This window comes from Echinops telfairi, unplaced genomic scaffold, assembly GCF_000313985.2.
Source record: "Echinops telfairi isolate 266 unplaced genomic scaffold, ASM31398v2 ScPeMD7_7423;HRSCAF=8461, whole genome shotgun sequence".
NCBI classification, from domain to species: Eukaryota; Metazoa; Chordata; class Mammalia; order Afrosoricida; family Tenrecidae; genus Echinops; species Echinops telfairi.
The window spans coordinates 1,890,289-1,901,612 of record NW_022111323.1 but is presented as its reverse complement, the minus strand read 5'-3'; the positions used below and the strand labels follow the sequence as shown (position 1 = coordinate 1,901,612).

The 11,324-nt window shown below is 41.2% G+C and overlaps 1 pseudogene; it reads right to left on the bottom strand.

Moving 5' to 3' along the window:
* Positions 1-227: 227 nt before the first annotated feature.
* Positions 228-9,837, bottom strand: LOC101656244 (annotated as a pseudogene).
* Between the last annotated feature and the right edge of the window lie 1,487 nt (positions 9,838-11,324).

Below are 11,324 nucleotides of genomic sequence, written 5' to 3'. Positions count from 1 at the left end.
ATCACAACATTGTTTACAATATAAAGAAAATACAGAAATCTATGAATATAGCTAAATGCAGAATGGTGACTTTTTTCCCCTTTGAGAAGCTACGATTTCCATTTCTAGTAAATAAGGAGACTACACATAGGTAGCAACAGGCTGGTCGTTAACTTCAAAAATTTACCTAGAAATGATTAATAGATGCATTTCCCCCCTGCTATTTACCATAAAGTGTAAAATTGAAGTTAAAGGAAAGTTTCCTTTTTGGTTCTTACCATATGAAAGATGCTATAATCTATTTTAGCAGGGCCAATCTATGGAAAAAATCTAAATTAAGTGTTATTACAAAAAAATTAAACAGCAATGAGGTTCTGGCTAAAGAAAGTACTAACTGATAATATTATATATTTTTAAAATCCAAAACAAACAAAAATGGTTGTTATGATAAAACTCTAGGTGCACTGTAAGCATATAGGTTCTTTGTTTTTCCATGTGCATTTTTAAACAATGGAAGTGTCAAAATAGGGTCAACTGCATTAGATTAAATTACATTATTGTGTGCATCATTGCACTGAATGGAACTTCTGTATTATAATTATCATAGAGACCCATAGTTTGTATCATATTATGGTAATTTATTCTCACTGAAAACCTTCCACTGTCCTTTTATTTTTGGAATAGCCTGTAAATAATCAAACCACCAGAACATGATTATACAACAGTAGTATGTTCTCTTGCATTACATTGAAACATCTGTTTAATAAAAAAAGAAATGTAGGAACGGTACTTAGAGTTGTTATTTTTTAAGTACACCATAACCCTAGACAATTCAAGGCATCTTAATCTCCATCAAATGCAACAACAACAACAGATTGTGTCACGCAATTAAATCCACCATTGTGGATAAAATTGGTCAAATGTATCCAACAAACACTGATGTCCAAACTGGCATATTGGCAAATAATACGTAACTGGTGGCAGACAGTTTAAAAGATCTTACCTTTTTGTTCTTTTCCAAGGTTCTCAAAGATTTCTGTTGTTCTAATTAGCATTATTGAACTTCACAGTTTGCTTTCTCATCCTCAAACTCACACCGTTTTCCCTCTAATTCTTTGTGTTGTGTTTCCAATGTTGTTGTTTTTTTCATTTGCTCATGACATCGTTGGGCCTCAGAGTCCTTCAGTTTCTAAACTTTTTCTTTCACATTCATCTTAAAAACTGGTTCCATTTCCATCTCCATCTTCTTCATCTTGGCTACATGTTCCCTTCTTTCCTCTTCCTTTTGTGCCAGAGGGTTCATTTTAAGCTGTCCTTTACTCTTGTTAGCAACCCCATTATAAGTCACAGCTGCTAGTTCTCTGCTTTTGTAGTTCTCATAGTGTATATCATTAATGACATCTTTCTGCATGTGTGTTCTTATAAATATATTTCTCAGAATTTTAAAGCCACGATGTTCACTATTTTAAACTTCAGCAACACCTCAAGTGTACTGCCTTCCTCTGACCCTTTTGCTATTTTTTTTACAAGATCATTTTATTGAGGACTTTTACAACTCTTGCTACAATCCATACATCAATTGTATCAGACATACTGGTACATAAATTGTCATCATTCTTTTCTAGACATTTGCTTTCTATTTAATCCTTGGGATCAGCTCCTCTTTTTTCCCCTTCCTCCCCCCACTCCCATCCTCATGACCCCTTGATATATTATAGATTGTTATTGTTTTCATAATTCACACCAGCCGCTGTTTCCCTTCCCCTCTGGTTTCTGTTGTTTTCCCCCCTGGAGGGGTGTGTGTGGTTGTGTGCCATTCATTGAGATCGGTACCTCTCCCCAACCTTTACCCTACCTTTTGGTATGGCTAGTCCCATTCCTTTTCCTAGGTTATATGTGTTGTGAGCTTTATCTCTTGCCTATACCTATAGACATGCTTCCCTCCAGTCCAGAGTGGGAAGCAGCACTAGGGTCATGATAGTGGGGGGTGAGGAGGCCTCAAGGGACCAGAGGTATATTGTGTAATCCATTGGTGCTCTACAGCACCTTGATTGACTCATTCCCTCCCTGTGATCCCTCTGTGGGGGGATGTTCCATTGTTCACAGACAGGCTTTGGGTCTCTGCTCTAACTCATCTCATTCTCACCAACACATTTTTGTTTGTTTGTTTGTTGTTTGTTACGAATCTTCCGATGCCTGCTAATCGGTCCCAATGACACTCATGATCACACCGGCTGTTGTGCTTCTTCCATGTGGACTTGTTGCTTCACTGTTGGAAGGAGGCTTGTTTAACTTCAGGCCTTTAAGAACCCAGACACTATATCTTTTAATAGCCGGGCACTATCCGCTGTCCTCAACACATCTGTTTATGCACCCATTTTGTCTTCAGCAATCATGTCGGGGGTGGGGTGGTGGATGGTGTGAGCATCACAAAATGCCATTTTGTTAGAACAAAAGTGTTCTTGTATTGAGGGAGGATATGAGCTGAGGCCCAAGGCCCATCGATAGCCTCCGTGTATTACCTTATAAATATATGTACATAGGCCAATACATCTATTTTAATGGATTAATGTATTTACATAAGTACACCTCTCTGTTACTACCTCTATTTATAGCTTTGGTTCCTAGAGCTTTCCTGTTTGCTTTTGCCTCCTCCTGTCCCACCATCACTTTCCCCCTTCTTCCACCTCTTAGTATTCCCTCTCAACTAGAGTTGTCTTGCTCTAATACACACAGGAACTCAAGAACCGCCTAGATGTTGGTTTTAACTCCCTGATTATTCCCCTGTCTATGGCATTGTTTGTTCACCACAACTCCCCCACCCCGCCCCACCTTCTTCTCCAAAGAACCTCTGGGGCCATTGTCCCTGTTGCCTTCTCCCAGAGCTTGTTTCCCAAGTCTGTCTTATGTAAGTAGGTAAACCAGCAATATTCTAGTATAAACAATAAGAAAACAAAAGGTTGAAAAAAGAAAAGGAGAGAAATTAAAGCAAAACAAAACATATATAGTTCCAGGTCTGTCTGCTGGTCTTTTTGAGTCTTTCATCCCTGGTCCTGGGGGAGCTCTGGGGGCTACCTGTCCTAGCCTGAAGTCTATTTTAGGGGCTCTTTAGGAGCTTTGTGAATTGGCTTTGTTCCAATTCCTGATCTGTTATGCTCCCTTCTTGGCTCACTGTGGGGAATTAAGCCACATTATCTCATTGCCATATATCCCCATTATTGTCCTCTGTCGGCATACATTCCAGTTAGGGATCAACATGTCTTGAGTTGTTGGCAGTCCTAGAGTCATCTCTGTGTCTTAACAGCTCTGTGCAGGGACATCATCCTCCAGGCTTGGTGTGTCAATATGGAGTCTAGGCCGACAGTCCCATTCTATTTTTCTTTCTTGGTTTGCTTCCGTGTGGACAAGGTAAGTTAGCTCCTTTCCCCCACCTGATGGTTTAGCTTTGTCTGTGGCACATACTTCTAGGGTGGGGGTCAGATTGGCTCTGGTTGGGGCCAGCCCTGTAGCCCAATCTTTTCATGCAATTCTCCATGTGGTTACATTACCCACCTGGTTTGGTGTGCCGTGGTGGGGAGTCTATATGCACACTCCAATTTTGTAGAGACACAGCCAACACTTTCGCCCTGGGTGGGTGAGCTCCCTGTTTCCCCCATGGCATTATCTAGGTTTCTCCCCCAACTTTTCTCCCTCCTCCTTCCCCCTTTTCTCCTTCTTTATGTTGGATTCACATGTACTAACTTGGGTTTGGTCTGACCTCCACCCGACTGCCTGTGCCTCCACCCGTATATTGTGAGATAAGTATATTTTCTTCTATACCTACTGTGCTGACTATACTTACCTCGGGGGACTCATGCTATACTTATCATTTTGTTATTGGCTGACCTTGCTTAACATAATTTCTTTCAATTCGTCTCATGAAATGACGTGTTTCAAGTGATCGTCCATGTTTTTTAGTGCTGCATAGTAGTACTCCATTGTGTTTATGTGCCAGAGTTTACTAATCCACTCATCTATCAATGAAAATTTAGGTTGTTTCCAACTCTTTGTGATTGTGAATTGCGCCATAATAAACATTGGGGCACAGATGACTGGTCGAGTTTTATTTCTTATGTCTTCTGAGTATATGCCCAGTAGAGGGATAGCTGGGTCATAAGGTAGATCAATTTCCATTTTCTTTAAATAATGCCAGATTGCTTTCCACAGTGGCTGTACATATCTACACGACCACCAGCAGTGGAGGAGAGTTCCTATTTTGCCATATCTCCTCCATCATTTGTTGCTCTCTGAATTTCTGATTTGGGCTAACCTCAAGGGTGTAACATGGTACCTCATGATTGTTTTAATTTGCATTTTTCTTATGGCTAATGATGGGGAACATTTTCTCATGTGTTTATTGACCACACAGGTCTTCTCCCTAGTGAAATTTCTTTCCAGTTCGTCCATTTCCTCAAGGGGTTAACTGTTTTCCTCTTTTTATAGGCCAGGAGGGTATTATAGATTTTACTAATCAGCCCTTTGTCTGATGTATCATTGCTAAAAATCCTCTCCTAGTCTGTGGGTTGCCTTGTTACACTCTTGCCGAGGTCTTTCGACATGCACAGGTGTTTTTTTCTTATTCAATCCCATTTGTCTATTTCCAGTTCACCTGTGTGTATACACTTCCCTATTGCCGTGAGCCTATGTATTCCATGGGTCAATGATTTTATGCTAGTCCAGATGTCTTCCTTGATGGTCCTGATGATTTGGAGTTTTACTTCTAGGTCTGTGATCTACCTTGAGTTTTTCTTGTGCATGGGGCAAGGTAAACTTCTTATTTCATTTTTCTACGTGTGGATATCCATTGTTTCTTGCCTCACTTGTTAAAGAGGGCATCACCTTCCCACTTGATATTTTTGGGGCTCTTATCGAAGATCAGTTCTCTATATGCTGATGGATTTAGTTCTAGGCTTTCTGTTCTTTTCCACTGGTCTGGGTATCTGTTATTATGCCAGTACCACACTGTTTTGACTATTGTGGGTGTGTAGTAGGTGTTGAAATCAGGTAAAGTGAGTCCTCTGAATTTGCCCTTCTTTTTGAGGAGTTTTCTGCTAATTCTGGGCTTCTTCCCTCTCATTATGAAATTGCTGGTCATTTTGACCAGTTCTTTGATAAAGGTTTTTGGTATTTTAATCGGAATAGTGTTAAATTTATAAAGTGCTTTGGATAAGATTGGCATCTTTAGTATGTTGAGTCTTCCAATCAATGAGCCTGGGATGTTCTTCCATTTGTGGAGGTCACTTTTAGTTTCCAGTAGTCGGGTCTTGTACTTTTCCTTGTATAGGTCTTTAGATTTTTTGGTTAAATATATTCCTAGATATTTCAATTAGTTCTTGGCTATGGTGAAGGGTACTGCCTTCATGCTCTCCTCTTCCATGATCCTGTCTGATGTATATAGCAAACTCATAGACTTCTGTTTGTTGATCTTGTATCCTGCCACTCTTTCATATTCCTCTATCCCTGTAAGTACTCCCATTGTAGAGTTTTTGAGAGTTTCAATGTACAGAATCATGTCGTCCCATTTGGATACCTTTAATGTCCTTCTGCTGTCTTATGTTGTTAGCTAGGACCTCCAGTACCATACTGAATAGAAGTGGGACAAAGGACATCCTTGTCTGGTCCTCCTTTTCAGTGGGATTTTTTTTTTTTTGGTCTTTTCTCCATTGACTATGATGTGGACTATTGACTTTTTGTAGATAGCTTGTATTAGCTTGAGGAATTTTCCTTCCATTCCTATCTTCATGAGTGTCTTAATTAAGAATGGATGTTGAATGTTGTCAAATGTTTTTTTGTATCTATTGATATTATCATGTGGTTCTTATACTTTTTCTTATCAATGTGGTGTATAATATTGATGGATTTTTGGATGTTAAACCATTCTTACATCCCTGGGATGAATCTTACCTGGTCATGGTGGGTGATATGTTTTATATACTTTTGTATTCTATTAGCCAATATTTTGTTAAGGATTTTTGCATCTATTTGGTCTGTTGTTCTCTATACCTGTGGGATCTTTGACTTGTTTGTGTATCAAGCTATAATGGCTTCGTAGAACAAGTTTGGGAGTTTGCCATCCTTTTCTACGCTCTGGAATACTTTGTGGAAGATCAGTGTCAACGCTTTCTTGAATGCTTCATAGAATTCTCCTGTGAAGCTGTCTGGTTCTGAGGTTTTTTGTTGGTAGCTTCTTGATAATCTTATCTATATTTCCTTTTGCTGTGGGTTTGTTGAGGTTCTTTACCTCTCTCTGGGATAAATTAGGGAGGGACGGTTTTTCCAAGTATTTATCTGTGTCTTCCATGTTTTTTAATTCATTGGGCAGGCAGTTTTTTCTTTCAGCTTTTGGAAGATGTTGCTGCACTCTCTCCTCTTCTTCATGGTTTCTGCTGATAGGTCTGAGCATATTCTTACCTGAGCTCCCTTTTATGTGAACGTCTTCCTTTCTCTTGCTGCTCTTAAATTTTTCCCTTTTTCTCAAAGTTGGATATTTTAACTATTATATGCCTTGGTGACTTCTTCTTGGGGCTTAGTCTAGTCCAGTGGTTCTCAACCTTCCTAATGTCGTGACCCTTTAACACAGTTCCTCATGTTGTGGTGACCCCAAAACCATAAAATTATTTTTGTTGTTACTCCATATTTGTAATTTTGCTACTGTTATGATTCAGGCGACCCCTGTGAAAGGGTCGTTTGACTCTCAAAGGGGTCACGACCCATAGGCTGAGAATGGCTGGTCTAGTTGATGTCCTCTCTGCTTCCTGTATGAGTGAGTGTTTGATTCTCATTCATTAAGGTGGGAAAATTTGCTTCAAGAAATTCCTTGACTTGATTGTAGTATCCTGCTCAGGTAGACCAACTATTCAAATATTTTTCTTCTTCATAACATCTGTCATTGATCTCAGGTTATCTTCTGCCTCTTTTATTTTCCTATTTGACTGTCTTTCTCATTTGCTGAGGTCTGCCTGAGTGTCTTTGAGATCACTGATATGGTTCTCTGCCTCCTCTAGTCTAATCATAAATTCGGTAATCTTGTGTGTAGCTTCTGCTACCTCATCCATTAGCCCCTGTATTTCCCTTTGGTGCATGGACTTCATCCCCTCTATTGTGGATTTCATCCCTTTAATTTTGGACTTCATCTTCTCTATCATTGCATCCTTATGCTGTGGTTGCTTCTCTCAACTCCTGTATTACGCCAAGCAGCCTTCTGAAAATTTCATGTTGTGGCAGATCCACGTCTGATACTTCTATGAGTGTCTTAACTCTGCCATTGTGTTTTGTCACTCTGGTTTTTTAGTTGAGAGTGATGCGGTTTGCTGATGCTTCCTTGTCGACTTTGTTGAGGTAGGTGTCATATTTCTAGGAGACCCGGGGGCCATGAGGTCCTTCTCTGTGTTACTGATAAGGATGTTTTTGGAGGGGCTGCCCGTGGCATACTATGGAGATGGATCAGACTGCTGTGCAGGCAGGATTCCACAATGATTCAGTGGCCAACAGTGGTGAGGATTTTCAATGACATAAGTGGGGCTGGAGCTGCTTTGAACTGGTCTTTCAGGCCATGGCTAGCAGCCGTTTCTCTTGTTTAATTTTGAATTTTTAAAAAAGATGCCTGATAGAAGGCAAAGGTGGGGGAGGCGTTGCTGCCATGGGGGGGCGTGGAGCTGCTGATCGAGGAGAAAAACAGCCTCACTGCCCTAGTGCAGGTGACTGGGTAGAGCCTCCACAGGGTGTCGGTGCCTGGAACTGGTGGGGGTAGCTGTCCCTTCCATGGGTGGGGAGCACCACACTGGCATGGGACAGGCCGCTTCTGCTATGGGTGGTGGGAGTGGAGGAGTACTGTGTGCAACGATAAGACTGAGTGGGCCCAATAGGTGGGCATTGGCTTTGTTGGGGACTGAGGTAGTGTGGCCAGGCATCGGCTAGAAAGACCTTGGACGACCTGGGTTGCTTATCTCCTGGAATCCAGAGCCAGGTTATGTGTGGGGAATGTATGCATTTCTGGTCAAGGATGCACTCTGCACTACACCCCACAGCTTGGGGCACTAATGGTGCCAGTGGGATCAGGGAGAGCTCAGATGCTGCAGGGGGAGTGCACTGTAGCATGTAGTAGTGGCATGGACTGGCGTTGGTGGGAGTGGGTGGGAATGCACAGGAGAGGTACGGACTCAGACGGAGTAACACGTGGTATCAAACGTGGAAACAGGTGAGCAGGCTACAGCACACGGGTGTAGGGTTCTCAGGCAATGATGTGGGGAAGGGGGAGGGGTGCCACGAGTCACAGGTCACCTAACCTGCTACAGGTAGACTGCAGGTCAGTTCCTGGGGCCATGGGTGAATGGAAGAAGAGACCTGAGCTCACAACAGATTGCTTCCATGTGGAGAGAGGAGAATCATGGGAGAAGGAAGCAGCTCTCCTAGGGAAGTGCTGTGAGTGGGCAGCTGCTGCATAGGTGTCCCGCCACAGCCAAGTGGGTCTCAGGGATGCAGTCAAGCGGCTCCTGGCATGGTTACCAGGCCTGGGGGTGGGGTGGGGCAATCGGCTACCATGGTGGCGGTGGTGGTGCTTTGCAGAGCAGTCCAGCCAGCTGAGCCATGATGTCCCAAGGATCAGATCTTAGATCTCTAGGGGTTCCAGCTCAGGGCAGATTGTGGGCAAGGGAAAAAGCTACTGTGTACAAACATTCCTGGGGTGAGATCCAGTTAGTATGGCAGGGGCCACACCAAATTCAGGGATACATATGGTATCCAACTAAAAAGGAGGCGGGGGAAGAAAAAAGAAATAGGTAGCTGTGGAACAGGGCACTAACCCACCCAAGGGGAGGGTATTATTTATATTTCCACAGGGAAAGAGGGACCAGACTTTAACCTGGTGCTCCAAGATGTGAATGCAATATACCAGGATGAAGCAGGAAACCAGTAGAGTGGTCTAAGGGGCTGACCCCTATCCCAACTATGTGGATAGCCCCTCCCCCCAGAAAACCTTGAGCGATTTACAGGCTTTTCTTTTTTTGTCATTGGTTTTTGTTGTTGTTGTTTTCTTTTCTTTTGTTGCTTTGCTTTGCTCTGTCTTGTTTTAGTGCATATTATTATCTCTGCAAGTCTATCTAGATAAGATAAGCTGGACAAGCAAGATGGGGGGAAAACAATTGGACCAACAGTTCCAGGGGGTCATGGAAGAAGGGGAGGTGGGGGAAAGGAAGTGGTGTTAACGAAGGACAAGGGAACAACAAGTAATCCAAACTCAGTTGCTAGGAGGGTGTAAAAGGCCGGCAGGGCTTTATCAAGGGCAATGCAACCGAGAGGAATTACAAAAATCCTTTATTTTCTTAACAAGCTTATTTTCTTCATCATCTGTTTCTGGAAATTCATATATTTTAATTTTATGCTCTTGGATTTATTTCATTATTTGTTTTTTAAACTGTTGGCACTCCTTTGGTGTGAGTGTGTCTGCTTTGGTAATAATTGGGATGATAATAACTTTTTCATGTGAGCACTACATAAATTCAATATCCAGTGGTTTATGTCCATGTCCTAAAGGAGCAATGAACTATAAAGAACATTGCACTCTGTTGTCAGGCATCTGTTGTCTAATCACTCAAGATTCTGCATTGAGGTAGTCCTTAAATGTACTATCAATGTACTCGATAACAGGCTGCCGGCAATGACTATTATCCACTGCATCTTTATCAACTATTGTGAGCAGTAACTGTACTCCACCTTCTTTGATTAAAACGTGGAATTGTTACACTGGACAGTCTTTTGTATCTTATGGGAAGGATTGGGATACACTGGAGAATAAAAATCTGTAAGAAATAATGAGTTGACTAACGTTCAGAAGGTTAGAATTCAAACCTCCTCTCCACTAATTTTGTGTATACTTGATTTGGAAGGTTTTATTAGGGGCTCATACAACCCTTATCACAATCCATACATACATCAATTGTGTAAAGCACATTTCTACATTCATTGCCCTCATCATTCTCAAAACATTTGCTTTCCACTTGGGCTCTTGGAATCAGTTCCTCATTTTTCATTTTCCATCTTACTTCTAAGGAACATTGTGGCTGTACTTCTTCCAGGAAGATTTGGCCATTCTCCTGGAAATCATTGTCTATTTCACATTTTTCACAAATACCATAATTCAATATCAATTTTTTTCTGGTCTTCCTTATTCATTTTCTACCTTTAAATGCAATGAGGGAATTAAAAATATATTGCCTTGGGTCAGGGGCACTTTAATCTTCAAAGTGACATCTTTCTTTTTTAACACTTTAAAGAGGTCTTGTACAGAAAATTTGTCTAATACATTGTCATTTGTTTTAGTGATTGCTGTTTTTGTGGACACATTGTGGATCCAAGTAAAATAAAATTTTTAGCAACTTCAATATGCTCTCCCTTTATAATAATGTTATCTATTCGTCTGGTTGTTAGGACTTTTGTTTAGTTATAAACCATATTAGAGGCTGCAGTTTTCGATCAAGTGTCACAATCTTTTCACTTTCATCAAGCAAGGGGTGACTTCTGAATACTGGAAATTGTTAATGAAACATCCTCCTATCCTGATGCCAAATTCTTCTTCATCTAGTTCAGTTTCTCATATTATTTGCTCAGTATGATATTTATGTTTGGTGTCAACTTGGCTGGGCCAGGGTTCTCAGTTGTTTGACAGTAAATCCCATGATGTAATCTCGCACAATGTAATCAAATTCCATGATGGGATCTAACATAACGTAATCCACTTTGAGTAGTAGCACTTGTGGTGGAGTGCAGCCCTCTTGAATATGTCAGTCTTGTTGCAATTAGAAAAAAGATTCCTCTAGGATATGGTCGCTCATTTTAAAGCTGTCTCTGTGGGAAAGCTTGCCACTTCTGCTTGATCTGCATCCTGCATCTGATTTGTTTACCTCGTACAATATTGCTTGACAATCCCAAGAGTTTTCTGTGGACCTCTGACCGTAGAGTCACTCAACTTTGCATCCATCAGCCTGTGATCCTCCTGCTTCATCTTCCTGATTCCTGGTTCCTAAGCTCCCACAGCAACACGAGTCAGGAAAAGACTCCAGCTTAACATCTGACCCATGCACTTTAAATGGATAGGATTTACCCACTTCTACAATTATTTAAGCCATTTCTTGATATTCATTTCTTTATACATTAACATCACTGCTTTTGCTTTTCTAAAGAACCCAGTATAATCCACTTAGTATGCAGATTACATAATAATGGTGAACTGATACAGCCCTGACACATATATTTTCTGATTTTATACCACACAGTCTCTCCATGTTCTGTTTTAATGACTAGCTTTGGGT